The sequence below is a fragment of the Narcine bancroftii genome, chromosome 10, assembly GCF_036971445.1.
Source record: "Narcine bancroftii isolate sNarBan1 chromosome 10, sNarBan1.hap1, whole genome shotgun sequence".
Classification (NCBI taxonomy): Eukaryota; Metazoa; Chordata; class Chondrichthyes; order Torpediniformes; family Narcinidae; genus Narcine; species Narcine bancroftii.
The window spans coordinates 96,436,711-96,456,613 of NC_091478.1; the positions used below are offsets into that span (position 1 = coordinate 96,436,711).

General features: G+C 45.8%; 1 long non-coding RNA gene across 1 annotated transcript in view; it reads left to right on the top strand.

Moving 5' to 3' along the window:
• Positions 1–19,903, top strand: part of LOC138744020 (uncharacterized) — an 84,739-nt gene that overhangs the window by 1,295 nt on the left and 63,541 nt on the right. The gene's annotated exons all lie outside the window — the stretch shown is intronic.

Sequence of the window (19,903 nt, forward strand, 5' to 3'; positions counted from 1 at the left end):
GGTATGGAGAGAGAAATCAGGAATTGGGGACTGACGTTGTATGGTCAACCACAATCATATTGAATGGTGGAACTGAATGACCTTCTCCTGCACCTGCTTTCTATGTTTCTATGTTAAGCTGAAGCCCTCTCTGTATTTGAACATAGAACATAAAACAGTGCAGCCAAGGAACAGGCTCTTCAGCACACATATCTGTGCCAAATATAATGCCCAAATCAAACAAAACCTGTTGGCACCAGGTAAATATCCCTCCATCCTTTTCATATTGATGAGTTTTCAGGTGGATGTGGGATAACTGTACACATTTAGAGACTGATTTAAGGACTTGTATCCATTATTTATTACTGTGTATTTATATTTACATCTGTATTTTCAGTTTACCTACAATTTACAGGCATAGAAATTACGAAGCCCGCTAGGATAAAAAGAATCTCAGGCTTGTATATGATGTCATGTATAAATTTAAACTTTGAACTTAGCATTTTGATGCTATGCGAAGGGACCTGAGGGGTAACTTCTTTGCACAGAGAGTGGTAGGTGCGGAGAAATGACCTTCCAGAGCAGGCACAGCAACACCCAAAATGCTGGGGGGACTCAGCAGGTCAGGCCACATCCATGGAAGCAAGAGATAGCCGCCGATTTGACCCAAAACAGTGACTCTCAATTAACTTCCATGGATGCGGCCTGTCCCGCTGAGTTCCTCTGGTACTTTGTGTGTTGTTCCAGTCTTCCTTGCATACGGCGAAACCCTGATTTTTGCACCCCGATTTAATGCAATGAGTCATTGGACGGGCATGGGGCTCCTGCTCCCAGCAGTTCTGGGGTGTTGGGCACCCGGCAGGAGTGAGGACCTCGGGTACCCAGCAGGAGTGGGGGCATCGGGCTCCCGGATTGGTTTAAAATGAATACAGACTAGAGAAGAAATGGAAATGATGTAGGTATGCAAATTAAACAGGGAAATATGGCAAAACCTTGATTTAGTGCGACCCCGCTTTTTCGCGATGAGATTTTATGGACCCCAACGATTGCGTTATAACGCGGCTTCACTGTGCCACCAGAGGAAGTGGTAGAGATGGTAATAATTGTGTTTAAAAGACATTGATCAGGTGCATGGACAGGAGAGTTTCAAAGGGAGATGGGCAAATGGGTCGGCATGATGAGTTGGGCTGAAAGGCCTGTTTCAGTACATTTACGATGTGAAAACTGAGAGCTTATCAGTAAAAATGTGCAGATGCCCCAAAATTCTTATTTACTACAGAAAAATATAGGATTTATGAGTTGGTTGTGAGCATGGACCAAGTAGGACTTTAAATCGGTTCAACTGTCTCACTATTATTTGTACTTGCTTTCTGCTTCAGAGTTTTTAATTAAATGAATTCAAACTCCCCAGTGACCATGGTGAGAATTGAACTCATATCTCTAACATGATCATTAGCTCATATCTCTGGATTATTAATCCCTTAATGTACACTCCATTCTCCTGTATCTCAGGCAACGGTGTGCTTTGGAGTACATGAGGGGATGTGAAGTTCTGATTGAATCACCTAAGCTTGGTGAATTTAAGAATTTGTAAACCAGTTGGGATAGGTTTTAGAATCTCAAGCCCCTGTGCCAGAAGATGAAAGGAACACTCCATTCACAAATGATGGAGCTAAACAAGAAATCTGCAGGTGTTGGGCTCTACTGCAGGACACAAAAGTGCTGGAGAAATTCAGCAGGCCATGTAAAAGGCAGTCGTCCATAGGAAGTAAAGGGTAATCAACAGTTCAGGCCTGGGCCCTTTGTCAGGAATATGCCTGAATTAATAGGGGCGGGGCAGGGGGATGGCGAGGAGGAGGAGAGTTCTGTGGTTCCATCAGCTACTTCCGAACACACAGACCCAGAATGGGGGAAGGTCATCCTCAGCCGCAAAGGACCATCTTGGGAAAAGAAGGTCATCAAATTGTAGAATCGTACAGCTGAGGAGAAGGCCTTTCCAGTCCTTCTTGGCCACTACCCTCATCCCATTTGCTGGTACTAAGCCCTCCCCCCCCCCCCCACCTCTCTCTCTCTCTCTCTCTCTCTCTCTCTCTCTCTCTCTCTCTCTCTCTCTCTCTCTCCCTCTCTCTCTCCCTCCCTCCACCACCTCCTCTGGCAGCATGTTCCTGTTATTCACCACTCTCATGGTGAATAAATTTCTCCTCTCTTATTTTAAATCTTTGCCCTTCAGTTCTAGTCTCCCCTATCCCAGGCAAAAGATTCTTGGCTCTCTAACCTATCTTTGCCCCTCATGATTTTGTAAACTTGGGTCAAGTTGTCCCTCATTCATCCCCAGCCTAGCCAATCTCTCCTTTTGATGATGGTCCTCCATTTCAGGCAATTCTCTTCTGCCTGCTCTCTATTGCTACTGCACCCTTCCTATATTATGGGGACCAGAACTGCACATGTCTTTCCATCTTATCTGAAGTGAGAAACTCCTTGAGAGAACACTTTACAAATGATTTGGATCTTATTCTCAGAATTCTGTTACTTAATTACGCCCGTGAACTCAAATCTGTGGCTGACATTGTTAGTACCTCCAAACTATTGGCTGTGTAGTGCCAAGGCACAGGATGGGAGCATGTGGTAATGGGATGATGTGATAAAATGAGGAACAGCAGGATTCCTGAGACTATATCAACATACATGATGATTCATTCTTGTAACAACAAGCCTGCAGAAAGAAAGAAGCAAACCTAGCCAAGCCCATTACTGGTGCTGAGTTCCATCCATCTACATGGGGCGCTGCCTCAAGAAGGCAGTCAATATCACACGATAGTCAAATCCTCTTCTCACTGTGACCTTCAGATAAAAGGTACAGAAGCCTGAAGCCTGCACTTCTAGGTTCAAGAACAGTTTTATCCAAAAGCTATCAGGCTGTTGAACCTCCTTGTATTATCCTAATTGTGCTATTTGCTTAACAATCCCTTTATATCCTCCAACCTACACAGGCAAGTCTCCTCAACTCCTTCTCCATTACATTGATGGTGCCTCCTGCCAATTTCTACCCTGACCTCAAATTCACTTGGTCCATCTTTGGCAACTCTCTCTCAGTGGCCACCACTTCAACTGCAAACCCTATGTTTGCACTGACTTGTCTGTCCATGGCCTTGTTTTGCAAAAGTGAGGGCACCACACCATTAGCACCTTATATTCCATCTTGGCTTCATTAATGGCTTCTCCAATTTCTATTAACCCGGGGTGATGACAACAAATACCAGAGGTCACCTGTTTAAGGAGAATGGAGGAAAGTTTAGGGAAGATATCAAAGTTAAAGTTTTTACACAGTGATGGGTACCTGGAATGTATTGCCGGAGCTGGTGGTGAAATCTGCTTCAAGAGGAACATTCAACCCCTCCCCTCTCTTTCCCTTCCCCTCTGCCTCCCTTCCTCCAGCTCTCCACGCCAACCCTTCCTTCTCCTATCAGAGAGCTATCTTTCTTATTCCTCTCCCCTATCACTTCCTAGCTTCCTTCACCCTCCCACTCTTGCACTGCATCTTACCTGTTAGTCTGTGTTCCTCCCGCTTCCCCTTCCACCAACCCCGCCCCCCCCCCCCACACTCCGCCTGCCTGACTTTCGGCACTCCTGATAAAGGGCCCAGGCTTGAACAGTCGACTGCCCTTTACTTCATGTGGATGTGGCGTGACCTACTGACTTTCTCCAGCGCTTTTGTTTACTGCACGAGTCTCCAGCGTCGGCAGAATTTCTTGCTTACCATCTTTTATATTTATTTTGTTTTTTTCTGTCTTGGCATGTTGGGTAATTTAATTTAATTTATACTATTGCAGTTATTTTATGTACCTGTGCGGCTGAAGCAAGTAAGAATATCGATGCATCTGCACGTGGTGCTTATCAATATGACAATAAACTTGGATATCACAAAAATGGTTTCAAGGTGAAAATTGAAGATAAAAGCTTCCCAGAGAGGGTAGTAAGGGACAAAAATTGAAGATAAAAGCTTCCCAGAGAGGGTAGTAAGGGACAAAAATGAAGTTTATAGTCACATGCGGCAAGACTTATTGAGAAGCTTAGTTCTGTGTGCTGTCCAGGGATTACAAAAAGGCCTCCTCAGGTGCTTGTTTGGTGTTTAATTCACAGAACATGGTAAAAGCAGAGTCACAAGATTAATTACGATTACAGTCAAACTGGGTTCCCAGCATTTTAACACAACAGCACAATCAGATTCATTTTCAGAAGCTTCCTGCCGTTCTGGAAGCCACTCATCCCTCAATGGGTGGAGGGAAATCCAGCATAAACTGTCACTCCATGAGCCATCAGTGCCAATCTGCGGCTGCGGTAACTGTTTCGGCTGCATTACACGACCCCAGGAACCCTCGTGCTCTCTCAGGTTGTATCAGCTTCAGAAAACCACCCCCTCTCCTATGATTGCTGTCCTGGGTTTTTGCCTTGAGGGCAGAGAGACAGAAGCCTCTACACTTTACAGAGAAGGTGTAGAGGGCCATGATCAGGACGCTGCCTGGATTGGAAAAGATGAGGCAAGGCTGAATAAACTAGAGCTTTTCTCTTCTGAGTGAACGAAGGATGAGTTGTGACTTAATAGAGGGATATAAGATTATGTAGGACTTAGATAGGATGGACAGTCAGCACCTTTTCCCACAGGTGATAATTAGCAAATGTCAGAGGATACCTGTTTAAGGTAAGTGGTGGAAAGTTTAGGGGAGATGTCAGAGGCAAGTTTTTGTGCACAGAGAGTGGTGAGTGCCTGGAATTCATTGCTGGGGTGGTGGTGGAGGCTGGAACTGTAGGGACTCTAAAAGATTCTCAGATAGGCACATGGGTATCAGCAAAATGGAAGGTTATGGGTTGTGTGGGTTGGATTGATCATGGAGTAGGTTTACATAGGTTGGCACACTATTTTGGGCAGAATGGCATGTACTGGGCTGCAGTGTTCTATGTGTGCTGTAACCAACGAAATGAAAGCACTTTCAGCTGAGCATCCCCTTTCTGGCTGTCATGGACATAATGGGCCGAATGGCCTGCATTGGTATGGTAAATGTCTTTGAGTGACGATAACCCCCACAGCCCTCCAACGGGTCTGCTCATTAATGCCTCACATACTTCGTCTTCCATTTGCCTTGTCTCCTGGGCAAGAGAGAACTCTGCCAATGGATGACAGCCAGGCCAGCTCCTCATCCCTCACACTGTCACACCAGACCCAGCCTCGTTCATTATTTCCCAAGCCGATGCTCTCAATCTCTTCGTCATGATGTGATGGAATATGTTTCGAGTATGTTGACAGTATTATGAAGCCAATGTTTCTACAAGAGTTATGAGGTTGTTGGATTATTTAAGAAGGTGTTTGTTAATTTCATCATGTTTTTTCTGGCAGAAATTGGAAAATCAATAAGTTTCTGGACATAAGCTCTTTTTCTCTCTGAATCCATTTCCACCTCTCCTTTGTGCAGATAGTTTTGTGCACACATCTGCCTTTATGACAGGTGTGGAAATGGTTAAATAGATCCATTTGCCTTTCAGTCTTTGTGCCATGAGATTGTGAGCTAACTGTGCCCATATTTAAAAAAAATTAATTTGAAAATACAGCACAGTAAACAGGCCCTTCCGGCTCACAAATCGGTGCAGCTCAATTACGCCAATTAACCTACCAACCCTGTTACGTTTTGGACGGCGGGAGGAAACCAGAACATCGGAGAAAACACATGCGGTCATGGGGAGAACATTCAAACTCCTTACAGATGGTAGTGGATTCGAACCCGGGTCGCTGGCACTGAAATGGTGTTGGGCTACATTCATCATATTAACTCTAGATTGAGGGGATCCCTCGGTCTCACTTTTATCGGGGGGAGGGGAAAAAAAGATGGTGGCTTGAAGCGGCGACCCTTTGCCTGCATCTCTGATGGGTTTTATCAAATATTTCTGTATGGAACTACTACAGCAGCGGTTCTCAACCTTTTTTCCCCTCTCACATACCACCTTAGTAATCCCACATTAACCTTAGAGCACCTATGCCATAGATGCTCTGTGGTTAGTAAGGGATTACTTCAGGTGGTTTGTGCGTGGAAAGATAAAGGTTGGAAGCGGCCATGCACGGCCAGTCGCAGAGGGCCGACGTGGTGTTCGAAGAAGATGACTTACTTTATGAAGAGATCATTCGCAACCCCTACTCGGTCAAATGCTGGATCCGTTACATAGAATACAAACATTCTGCTCCCAAGCATGTAAACAACATGATCTATGAACGAGCACTCAAAGAACTTCCTGGCAGTTACAAGCTGTGGTACAATTACCTGAAGTAGCGACGGAAACAAGTGAAGGGGAAATGCATCACACACCCTGGGTATGAAGAGGTTAACAATTGTCATGAGCGAGCCTTGGTTTGGATCAACAAGTCTTTGATTCTTTCGACGGCTCTACAATTTTATTAGCAAAAGACAGGAGCTCTTCACAGGTGGCCGACCAGTCCGGAATGATCCGACCTGGCTAGGGACACAACCCTTTAAGGCCCAGACAGTAGGCGTGGCTAAGCTCTTAGCCAATCGTTGTAAGCACAGTCTAGATAACTATATACACTATATACATTAGTGATAGATCTGTACTATCACATTCACCCCTTCTTGGAGAACTGACCCTGGAAAAAAAAACAAAAAAACGAGGGAGAGAATGAAAGGAAGGGGTAGGTTAAGGACTGTAGTGGTCAGGGGGTCTGACCATCCAGCGTGACCGCCGTGGTGCCGGGATTGGGGTCGCTGGAGTGGTGTCGCCAGCGGGCTCGTCGGGTGCGACCGCTCCTTCGCTCAATTCCCCAGTCGTGTTGTCGGCAGGGTGGCCCGGGTCATTGGAGTGCTGTTGGTCCTTCTGTTGCGGCATGGGGCCTGGGGAATAAAGAGTTGGGGAAGGTTGGGTTGAGGGGTTTGCTGGGTCTACCACATCCTGAGCTAGGTCCCGCACCGAAACAGTGTCCTCCTGCCCGTCTGGGAACTCAACATAGGCGTAATGTGGGTTCGCGTGGAGTAGAGTGACTCGGTCGACCAAGGGGTCGTTCTTTGAGTGCCAGACGTGGCGTCGCAAAAGGACGGGGCCAGGGACGGTGAGCCATGCCGGTACAGTGGTTCCTGATTCAGATTTCCTCGGGAAAAGGAACATCCTTTCGTGGGGGGTGGCATTTGTTGCGGTACATAGGAGGGAGCGGATGCAGTGTAAGGCACTCCTGCCAGTGAGAGGTGGGGAGACCTTTAGACCGGAGAGCCAGTGTAACCGCTCTCCATATGGTGGCATTCTCCCTCTTGACCTGGCCGTTACCGCGTGGGTTATAGCTGGTGGTCCTGCTTGAAGCGATACCACACTCCAGAAAGTACTGTTGCAGCTCTGCGCTCATGAATGAGGACCCCTTATCACTGTGGATGGAATTGGGGTACCCAAAAATGGCGAAAATACTGTGAAGGGCCTGTATCACTGAGGTGGCAGTGGTGTCTGGGCAGGGCACAGCGAACGGGAAGCGGGAGTACTTGTCGATGGCCATAAGGATATAGTTATTACGGTTGGTCGACGATAGGGGCCCCTTAAAGTCTACGCTAAGACACTCGAAGGGGCGGGTGGCTTTAATAACGTGGGAGTTATCCGGACGGAAGAAGTGGGGCTTGCATTCAGCGCACACCGAATAGGCTCGGGTCATGGAGCGGATCTCCTCGACTGTGTAGGGTAGGTTGCGCGCCTTCACAAAGTGGGCAAACCTAGTGACCCCTGGATGACAGAGCGCCTCATGGAGTTTCTGTAGTCTGCCCATCTGTATACTGGCGCACATCCCCCTGGAGAGCGCATCAGGTGGGTACAGGATGTCATAGTTAAAGGTGGACAATTCGATTCTCCATCTGGCGATTTTGTCGTTTTTTATCTTACCACGCTGGGTGTTGCTGAACATGAAGGAGACCGCGCGTTGATCAGTCAACAGTGTAAAGCGCCTCCCAGCGAGGTAATGTCTCCAATGACGCACCGCTTCAACTATGGCCTGGGCCTCCTTCTCGATCGAGGAGTGTCTACTCTCTGGACCCTGGAGGGTTCTGGAGAAGAAGGCTACAGGCCGACCGGGCTGGTTCAAAGTGGCTGCCAGGGCGAAGTCGGATGCATCGCTCTCGACTTAAAATGGGACAGACTCATCGATCACGTGCAGCGTCGCAGCGGCGATGTCGGATTTGATTCAATCGAAAGCCGCTCTGGCTTCGTTCGAGAGGGGAAAGGAGGTGGTCTTGATAAGAGGACGCGCCTTGTCGGCATAGTGTGGAACCCATTGGGCGTAATATGCAAGTAACATTGTATTAAGAATGTCAAAAAATCTTACGATCGACAGAAACGGCAAACTCCGGTGGACTGCGGGTGATTCAGGCAGTCGTTGCGACCATGTGAACGCAGAAGGAGGATACAGGTTAAACTAAAATGCTGGGCCATGAGGCCTCCACTTCCTGCCATCTTCCTCGTAAACATGACAAAGTCCGAGCCAGATTACAGCAGCATGGGGACATCAGAGATTGCTGTGTGATATTTTTCCCTGAGACGTAGCTGAATGAAAGCATTCCAGACACAGTGATGCAGCCAGAGGGCTTCATCTTCCACTGTGCGGACTGGACACCGGCGTCAGGTAAAGACAGAGGTGGTAGCATTTGCATCATCATCATTTAATTGGGGTGAACAAACATAACGGTTATGTCCCAGTCCTGCCCCTTTGACCTGGAACACTTGACGATCAAGTATCATCCATTCGTCCTAACGAGGGAGTTTTCTGCCCTCATCCTGGTTGCAGTGTGCATTCTGCCTCAGACCATCGTCAGGTTGGCACTGGAGGAGCTGAGCAATGTAATCTGCAGTCATGAGATAGCACACCCTAATCCCTTCCCAATCATTGCAGGGGACTTCAATCAGATCAGACTGAAGTGGTGAAAGCGGGCTTTATTTTGATATTTAAGGAAAATGTGGATAGGTACCTGGATGGGAGTAATATGGGAGGGATATAGTCAGGGTACAGGCCAACGGGCCTTGGCAGAATAGTACGTTGGCACAGACTGGATGGGTTTCTGTTCTGTTGCGTCCTGTGATTCAATGGTTCATGGAGGAACATGAATGCACTCGTATGAGAACCCCCATGAAGGACATCAATGCAGGGGTACTGAGGTTATGAAAGGTGCAAGTTCTTCACACTTTCTGGTACTGTTAGGCTCGGATTCCGAAGCCAAACCCTTAAGTCACACATTAATATCTACCTTTCTGTCTATCCATTCTGCTCTACTTAAATGGAAGCATATTCAGCAGGGCAGCTGGAGCAGAAAGCTGGCAAGTGTTTTCCTTGCTCTGCCAACTGGAAACTCTTATGGAGTCTGGGCCAACTGAGCAAATTTCCCAAGAAGCATATTAGAGATACAGCAATAGTAACAGCCCCTTCTGACCCATGCACTGCCCAAATTCACCCAATTAGCTTACTAACGTCTATAGAATGTGGGAGGAAACTGCAGCACCTGCAGAAACGGGCAGAACATGGGAACTCCTTACAGACAGAGGTGGATTTGAACCTGGGTTAACTTTCTCCATAGTTCCACTGAAACGATCTGTGCAGATGGTGCGACATCTCTGTAACGTGCCTGATTACACTCAGAGACTTGAGAAGAGCGCAAACATGCCAGTACATACAATAGTCCTCAGGTAAATCTGAGGTAAGGCGGGTTTATATTGCGGGAGGGGAGGGATGAGCCTGCCATCTGAATTGCCCACAGTTAGTGAATTCCTGTTCACTGCGATCTCCCAGGACCACTCCTTACCCGAGGTCGATCAACGATTGCTTCATCAATTTAGCTGATGCCCTCCATTTCCTTCTCCCTCACGTTATGAAGCTTTTTATTGACAGTACAGCTTCATCCTGTTTGACAGGTGATCTGAACCAGAAGAGGAATAAAATTCCTCTGCAGCAGCTCAAAGCTCTTCTTTTTCACCATTTGGTTTCAGACATGAAGAAGCTCAGGGAAGGACTTCATAAGCGCCAGTGAATGGGCCTGTACGTTCTCCCTGTGTCTGTGTGGGTTTCCATTAGGTGCTCCAGTTTCCTCCCATTGTTCAAAATACACGGGGGTTGTAGGTCAATTGGGTGTAATTGGGCGGCAGCGACTCATGAGCCAAAAAGGCCTGTACCGTGGTGTATGTCTAAATTTTAAAATAATCAGATGGTTTTACAGCATAGGCCATTCTTCCCATTATTTCTGTGCTGTCTCCGCATTGAAAACATCCTATAGCCTGCATTATTCTCTCCACAAAGTGCCTCCATTTACTGCTTGAAGGCCTTGATAATATCTTCGACCAATGAGATCCAGATGATGCTCAGAAGAATGTTTGACATTCTGGGCTAGAGCCCTGATTGATAAAGGGCATTGGCTCGAAACATCGACCATTTTCTCTCTCTCTCCCTGACACTGCTCGATCCGTTCAGTTCCTCCAGAAGACTGTGTTCGGCTTCAGAACCCATTGTCTGCAGATTCCTGTGTGAGATCCGCATCTTCACTGTATTATGTGTAAAAAAGCTTCTCAGCTCATTGCCCTGGTAACCTTTGCCCAAAAGTTTAAATTTTCTGCTCCTAGAACCTCCTGCCAATGGGAAAAAGTTCCCAATCTATTTCACCAATCAAAACTAGTCAATATCTTCTCTTAACCCACCAAATCTCTCAATCCTCCTAACTCCAGGGAGAGTGCAAGAAACAGTCAATGTGTGCGTGTGTGTGTGTGTGTGTGTGTGTGTGTGTGTGTGTGTGTGTGTGTGTGTGTGTGTGTGTGTGTGTGTGTGTGTGTGTGTGTGTGTGTGGTGTGTGTGTGTGAGAGAGAGAGAGAGAGTTTATCTTCAGATACCTAAGAACACAGTACCGAGACATTGAAACAACTAATAGTCTATGTTAACACACTCGAATTACAGTTGCTAGAATCTTGTATGAACATTGGGAAGCAGTGAAACTGAACAGGTCAGGCAGCATCCTTCGAGTGAGATGGTCAGTCAGTGTTTCAGTTTGGGATCCTTTATCAAGGATCAATCTCGATAATGAGACTCTCAACAAAGGGTCCTGACTCAAAACATTGGTGAACCATCTCTCTTTACAGATGCTGCCTGCTGAGTCCCTTCTCTTTATACAAATTGAAATGCATATGTCAAAGTCTGACTTGATATCATTCAATGCCACTCCATCCTTCTCTTTCCCCTGCACATCATCCACACTTATCTTCCCTCTTCCTTTCATTCCACCCATCATAGGGCCTCTTTCTCCACTCTTTTCACCCTCTCCGTCAGCTCATTGCCCCTCCCATCAGCATTTACCTGTCCTCTGTGCTCCTCCCCCCTCACTTTTTTATTTGGGTATTTGCCAGATAGTTGGCATTCCAGATGAAGGATCCAGCCCGAATCTTCGACTGCCCCTCACTTCCCGTGGCTCCTGCAGGACCTGCTAAGTTCCTCCAGCACTTTGTTGAATTATTCCACTCCATCCTTTCCCTTTTCCCACATCAATTGCTTTTATTTTCCCCATCAAACTTTAACCCTAACCCTCAAGAGGCTTTCCCAAATTGTCAAGGCCCAAAGGCTGATCTGTGGCACAGCTTTACCTTCTCTTTGTCCTGGTTTTGCCATCAGCTTCAGGAGCACGTGGCCAGTGCATTAATCCCATTGCTCCTTGACCCTGAACATTGGTTTAAAAGCTATCAGTTATCCTGAGGCACAGGTCAGAAGTCAATGCACAAATAGCAATCCTTAATGAACCTGGCATCTGCACTGCAGATGTCTTGCACAGTTTGTCAGGTCTGGAAAATGTTATCCTGCTTCCAAAGACACTGAATTAAACCCTAATGTGTGATTAAGTTCAAAACTGACCCAATGTGTGGGGAAGCAGGATTTGGAAAGTGGCCCTTTGATGCCAGTGAAATATTTGATTTATCCAATGTTGCTCCCAGTAAACACATTGAGTCAGATCACTCCCTTCACTCCTTGCTGTCAAATATTCATCCATTCCTTTATTCATCCAGATTGCCCAATAATTGCACAATAATAACCTGCCTGTCAGAAGTCTGCTCATCGAAGGCAACTTGGCCAAAAATAGAGACCCACTCATTAAAAGCTTTACACCTCTCAATGGCAGTCATCTCAGTTGAGCTCTCAGCCAAAAGCCCCATTGATTCAACAAGGCCGACACAGCGTAGCAGTTGGTGCAATGCTACTAAAGCGCCAGTGACTTGGGTTTGAACCTACCCCTGTCTCTAAGGAGCTTGTACATTCTCCCCATGTTCGCGTGGGTTTCCTCCAGGGGCTCCAGTTCCCTCCCATGTTCCAAAGATGAACGTGGGTTTCGTAGATTAATTGCTCACATGGGTACATTTAGGTGGCACCCATGTTACCGTGCTGTATCTCTAAATTAAAAATAAAAATTATTATATAAATCCAACCTACCAGCTCCTCCATCCTGAAACTTCTCATATTCAGATAGTCAGATGGAACAGGAGAATGAAGTATGCTTAATGCTGGATTCTGGACTCAACCCCCATAGGTTCTGGCTTTGACATTCCTTGAAGAGGCCAATGGATCAACAGGTCAATGCACAAACAAGCATGGAGTGTTGAGCAAACACTTTTTGCCTATGTTCCTTCAGAGAAATGCTAGAAGTGCCTCCTGAAGTCCTGTTGTGGACCTTCACGAACAGTTATGTCCTCAACATATAGTGAGATGAAACAGAACATTAGAAGGACTTAGCACCCTGAAGGCCTTCTGATATTGAGTCAGGTTACAACTGATCATCACCCTCAGCTCTACCATCCTGCCAAGCCCCATCTATTGTCTTACTTGGGTCTGGACGCCGGCAGATAAATGTCAGTAATGAGTCTGAATACAGGATGGTGATCGAGAGCCTGATTTGGTGGTGCCAGGACAACAATCTTGCTCTCAACAACAGCAAGATCAAGGAGCTTATTGTGGACTTTAGGAAGAGGAGGAGACTGAGAGGCCACACACCTGTGTTCATCAGCAGGACAGCAGTGGAGAGGGTTAGCATCTTCGAGAGGAGATTGCAGAATCTAAACTAAGCAAATCTACTGAAGGAACTCAGTGAGTCGAGCGGCATCAAATTGAGAAAAAGGAAGAGATTTGGCCGGAATTATCAACCATTCTTCTTCTTCCACTAAAGCTGCTTGACCCACACAGTTCCTCTGGAAGGGTTTGTTTAGAACCTTCCTGTGTCTGGGAGACCACATATTGGAGGACCCCTCCCGGAGCTAGCATAACGAGGCAACCATGAAGTTGGCACACCAATGGCTCTATTTTCTAAGAATTCTGAGGACATTTGGCATGTCATTCAATCCTCTGTCAAACTTCTGCAGGAAGACCGTGGTAAGTATACTGACTGGGTGCATCACAGAAACTCAAGTGCCCAGAACACAGAGGTGACAAGCCAAGCCAATTGATTATGAGAACTAACCTCCCATCCTCTGAGGAATCCATGTGAGACATTACCTCAAGACCCCATCACCCTGGTTACAACCTCTTCATAATGCTACTTTTAAGCAGAAGGTTCCGAAGCCTGAAGTCCAGTATCTTTAGGTTCAAGAACAGTTTCATCCCAACAGTTATCAGGCTCTTGAATCTCCCCGTACTAACCTTACCATAAACTACTCTGGGACCACCAAAATACATCATTGAAACATTACTTCCTTTAGCACTACCTGCAGCTGTGAATATTTATTTGGGCGATATGGTTAGTGTAGCGGTTAGTGGAATGCTATTACAGTGCCAGCTCCCCATGTTCAAATCCAACACTGTCTGTAAGGAGTAAAGGAGTAGGTATGCTCTCCCTGTGTCTGTCTGGATTTCCACTGGGTGCTCTGGTTTCCAAAAACATATGGGGTTTGTGGGTTAATTGGTATCTGGGCAACATAGACCTATGGGCTGAAAGGGCCTGTTACAGTGCTGTACATCTAAATTAAATTAAGTCTACCCTTTTATGTTTATTATCTCTTTTCCTGATTCATGGCACATCGTGGTAATTTAATTGCTACTGTTGTGTCTGGTGAATCTGAATGGCTGCAGCAAGTAAGAAATTCAGAGCAATTTTACATTGTAAAGCTAAAGGTAAAAGGGAAAGGTTCCATTCTTATCATGTAATAGTACATTTAGAACGCAACATACATGAAATTCTTTAACTTTGTCTACTGCGAGGAAGCCAGAGAGTCGCCACCTTGTCCATGAAATCCGTTGGCCACTGGCCTTGTGCTATCAGGTCAGACACTGGTGCCGGCCTCGTAATGAGTTCTGTGGCTTATTAGGTATTTCCCTCTGCTGCTGCTTCACTGAATCTCCCTGGATTTCCTTTAACCAAGCATTCCATTTCCTGGGAATCCCTTCAGAGGGTTCTTGCCCTACTTCCTTGCTTGGCGAGTTGTCCTTCAATGCTCTTCTGATATTCACAATGCAGCTGCGTCGGAGGAATCGGTCAGCTTGCGGTTTCAACAATTCAAACAACTTCATAAGGGCATTAAAGTGAGCACAAATGTTATGTTCTTAGATGAGTGCGTACCCAGATTGTACGGGCAGAACTCTCATTCTGCCAGACAGACATGGGTTCAGGATCTATCCATTGTAGATTCTAATGGAGAAAGTTAGTGCAGAGGGAGTTGGTTCAGGCCATCCAGCAATTCCAGCCCATTTCCTAGCTGTTAAGCTCCTTGGTCCTTTGAAGTAAGACTGGTTGACAGGTTTGGGCCTGTTTTTGGAGAGGAGGGTCTCAGGAGCAAGCAACTTGGATCCACATTCCTCGGGGCCTTTATTTGGCGTGGCGGGGGTTGAGGAGGGAGGAAGCATACTGCAATGAGATGATGACATCCTCTTTATGAGAGGCTTTCCCTCAGCTACAGGCCTTCTGAAGCCCCAGGATTGTGACTATAAATCCCACAGAGCTGCCAGTCTCAATTCTCCATCATGCCCCATCATCATATATCTTCCATGATTCACACCCACATCTTGACCGGTGAAGAGGTGACTAAGCTGGGCTTATAATGCTTCAAGAACTTGGAGGGATCCTGGTCACTGTGGGCCTTTAACTACAATTTGTGCACAATACTGTCCCCAGGTGGTGAAAGTGTGCGTTTCATAGGAACGCAGCCACCTAAAGCAGGGGCTTGGAGGTGCCACCAACACCATGCCACAAAGAAAATGGAAGACACATTTTTATTGCAAGAAAATCATTAACATCCATCCCTCCATCCTCTCAATTCCTTCCTCCATCCCTCCATCCATTCATTCCACCCTCCATCCCTCGATCTATCCTTCCATTCCATCTCCATTCGATATATCAATTCATCCATCCCTTTGCTCCATTCCTCCTTCTCCATCCCTCTTTGTATCCTTCTGTCCATCTCTCCAATGCATCCTTCTATCCCTCCCTTCATTCCATCCATCCATCTGAGAAAACTGCATTCAGTGCTCCTCACATTTCATCCTCACTCTGTAGAAACTCAGCAAGCCTTTAACACGTTCTCCACCCCCAGCCACAGAGGCCAACATATGCTCTGCCTTCATGTTTATTCTCTGCCTCACGATGCAGCAAATCAACATTCACACATTCCTTGTCATTTAAAAACCATCCTGTGTATTTCTCTTTCTCACATTTCTCCTCATTAAACTCTGACTACCACTTCCTTGCCCACTCACTTTACCCATCTGCACCCCTTGCTTCCCCCTCACCACTTACATTTATATTGTCAGCAGATTTCAATGAAATATATTTTGTCTTTTCATCTTGGCCATAAACAAAGTGAGGGCTCAGGACTCATTTCCACATTCCAAGTTTTATACATGGCCCCCTTTTCTCTTCTACCAAAAGATGTTGGCCCACAATATTCTTCATTGAAGTTCATAGAGCATAGAACATAGAACATTGCAGCCAGTACATGCCCTTCGGCCCTAGATGTTGTGCCGACCTATGTAAACCTGCTCCACAAAAGTGGAGAGCACCAAGTTCCTTGGTATTGATTTAACTAGTGACCTATCTTGGACACTCAACATCTCCTCTCTTGTCAGGAGGGCACAACAACGACTTCACTTCCTGAGAAGACTAAAGCGGGCAAGGCTACCGGCCACCATATGTCAACCTTCTATAGGAGCTTTATTGAGAGCTTCCTAGCTGGCTGCAGAGAAATAGATTGGAGATCAATCCACAGGACCATGAGTGGTAGAGAGGAACACTGGAGTCTCTCTCCCAACCATCGACATGATCTACTGGGATCATTGTCCGAAGGGGATGCGCAAAATCAGTGAAGACCCCTTCCACCCTGCACACAGGATCTTTCGGCTGCTCCCATCGGGGAAGAGATACAGGAGGATCAGAGCCAGCACCACCAGGCTGAGAAACATCTTCTTCCTATAGTCAATGAGCATCCTGAACGACGAAAGAAACTGCTCACACTAACCATCTGAGACTCATTTGTGAAACAATGTTTATTTATTTATTTACTTGTCCTGCATTTGTATTGCTTGTCTATATGTCTGCTATGCCTTGTTGTGTGTGTGCTTGTTTTGCATCAAGGACCAGAAAATGCTGTTGCGTCGGGTTGTACTGGTACAATCAGATGACAGTAAACTTGATTTAACTTGGAAAATCTAACCTTCTCTCCCTCACACCCATAACATCCATGTACCCATCTAAGAGTCTTTTAAACATCCCCACCATACCAGCCTTCACTATCACCCATGGCAATGCATTCCACCTCTGACATCTCCCCTAAAATTTCCTCCACTCACCCTAAACTGATGTCCTCTGGTATTGGCAATTGCTCTTTGAAATAAAGGTACTGGCAGTCTGCCCTTTCTATGCCTCTCATTTTTGTTGCTCCAAGGAAGAAAAGTCTTGGTCCTGTCTTCTCTCCTCATATGACATGTTCTCTGATCCAGGTAACATTCTGGTAAATTTCCACTGCACCCTCTTTAAAGCTCCACTTCCTTCCTATTAGGGAAGAAATAAAATTTTTCCTGCCACAATAAATTCCCTGGCATCCGGCACCTGGGAGGATTGGTAGATGTTAGATAAGTGAATTTCCGGTTGCTTGAGACCTGTGTTTTGTGTGAATGGAGAAATAATAGCGAGGCGGGGCAATTTTAAACTTCCATATATTTTTACACATTTATTATCTACGTTTTTTTTTGCCAGTTGCTTGAATTCCTGATCATATTAATTTTTACTATATAAGGGCACGTCAAAGCGCTTTGCAGTCACTAATGTACATTATGGGTTTCATCTTGGTTGTAATTGGGTCTTTCTCCAATAGACGACAGGGTGATTTGACAGGAGCATTCATTATGAATGAGATAGTGTAGAACAAAACAGACTTTACCCCAGAAGTTGACAAGTCAAGAACAAGATGTCTTAACTGCAGGATTAGGTGAATTTGAACAGATAGAACATATGACCATGAGACCTAGGAACAGAATTAGGCTATTCAACCCATTAAGTCACTCCGCCATTCGAATCATGTTGATGTATTTTTTTTCATTCAAGCCCACTGTCCTGCCTTCTCCCCATAACCTTTCTTTGGCTTGGCTTCGCGGATGAAGATTTATGGAGGGGGTAAAAAGTCCACGTCAGCTGCAGGCTCGTTTGTGGCTGACAAGTCCGATGCGGGACAGGCAGACACGGTTGCAGCGGTTGCAGGGGAAAATTGGTGGGTTGGGGTTGGGTGTTGGGTTTTTCCTCCTTTGCCTTTTGTCAGTGAGGTGGGCTCTGCGGTCTTCTTCAAAGGAGGTTGCTGCCCGCCAAACTGTGAGGCGCCAAGATGCACGGTTTGAGGCGTTATCAGCCCACTGGTGGTGGTCAATGAGGCAGGCACCAAGAGATTTCTTTAGGCAGTCCTTGTACCTTTTCTTTGGTGCACCTCTGTCACGGTGGCCAGTGGAGAGCTCGCCATATAACACGATCTTGGGAAGGCGATGGTCCTCCATTCTGGAGACGTGACCCATCCAGCGCAGCTGGATCTTCAGCAGCGTGGACTCGATGCTGTCGACCTCTGCCATCTCGAGTACTTCGACGTTAATACCCTTTAATACCCTTATAAATCTAGAACCTATCAACTTCCACTTTAAATTACCCAATGACTTGGCCTCCATGGCTGTCTGTGGCAATGAATTCCATAGATTCACCACCCTCCCCCCAAAAGAAATAGAGAAAAGAAAAAGAAGGGGTAATTCTCCCATATGATATGAAAAAACTATCTGCTTTCCAAAAGAATTAATTACATACAGATGAAACATAATGTGATTTATCCAGACCTTACGTCCTCCATACTGGAGATAGTGGTACTAGAGACGAGAGGGGGTAATCTTCAAATGTTAACCCCCGTATATCTTAAATTCTGGTTCCACGTACTTAAAAACATGTTGTCACAATTTCTGAGATTGTAAGTTATCTTCTCCAGCGGGTCAAACTCAGTTAGGAATCAGATCTTCAAATCATATGTATTTCCTGGCCACAGCTAAAGCAAGTTTAACAAATTTCAATTGATATTTTGACAGCCTCATTTTAGGACTTGCCAATCTGCCAATTTCCTCAGTAAAATCAATTCTGGCACCTGAGCGTATCAAATTCCAGTAATTTGTTCCAGGATACTCCCCAAATCTTCCCAGAGGATCTCACCTTAGGGAATGACCAGGTCGAATGCAAAAAGATCCCTATATCTTTATAGAGGCTGCGCATGCACCCCAAGCAGCTCCTTCCCCAGGAACTACAATGAGATATCAATAGATGACCCTCTTCCTCTCTATCCTACATCCCAGAATCCTGTAGTTCCCAGCAGGTGGCATCACTAGGTGGTGTCACCCAGTGTGGTAACTCATGGTGGCACCACTCCACCCTCTCCCCCCGGCCATGGAGTGTACAAGTGTCCCAAGCAAAAAAGAAACAGGTGTGTACTCTTTGTATGTACGGGGTGGCGGGCTGGGATGGGGGGATGGGATCTCTGACATTAGAAAGTTCAAAAAATAAATTTCTTCCTTATATATTTATCCTATCATTCCTGCTTTTAATAAATGTTAGTGTTATTTAGGTTTTATGTGTTATTTGATATGATTTTGTAGGTTATGTTTTGTGTCTGGGAAAGCTAATATTTTTTCCATAGAAATCAATGGTAATTGCTTCTTCGCCATTTTGGCTTGCGAAAGGTTCTGTCGGAATGCTCTAGTTTTGTAAAGTGGGGTATACCTGTAAATCTTTTATGTTTATTATAATTTTCCTTATGATAATTTAATGTATGTTATTGGAGTTGATTTTTTTTCCAAAGTATCTCTTTCACTGCAGCAAGCAAGAATTTCAGGCATATGGACATTGTACTCATGTGTATGAGATGAGCCCCATTCACTTTAACCCAGTAATTAACGGCCATTCTACCAGTTAATGTGCCAGCGTGAACACTCGCGAACCGGCACGCAGGCGTCAGGTCACCTAGGGGATAGACCGCTTAGGGAAGGTGTATCATCGCTGATTTGTTTTGATCAGCATACCGGTTAGCCCAGCGTGAATGGACAGAGGGTATGCAGGTCATAATCACTGGAGGATAGGTTCCTCTTTGCTCTGGGATGCCAGGTGGTGAGAGTGAAAGGACGCAGAGAAGGGTTAACATTGGTCCAGAGTGAAGGGCAAAAATGCTCTTTTGAACCGGTTCGTTGAACCACCAATTTACTGGTCAGCCATTGTGAAAAGTTCCATTATTAATGGGTAATTGGAAATGGGTTAATGTTTGGTGGGATTGGGGTGCATGTGGGGAAAGGGTAAATGTGATTGCAACTGCCATTACTATTAATGGCATGGAAGCAAATGTAAACAAGGACTGGATGGGTAGAAGGGCCTGTGCATTTCTG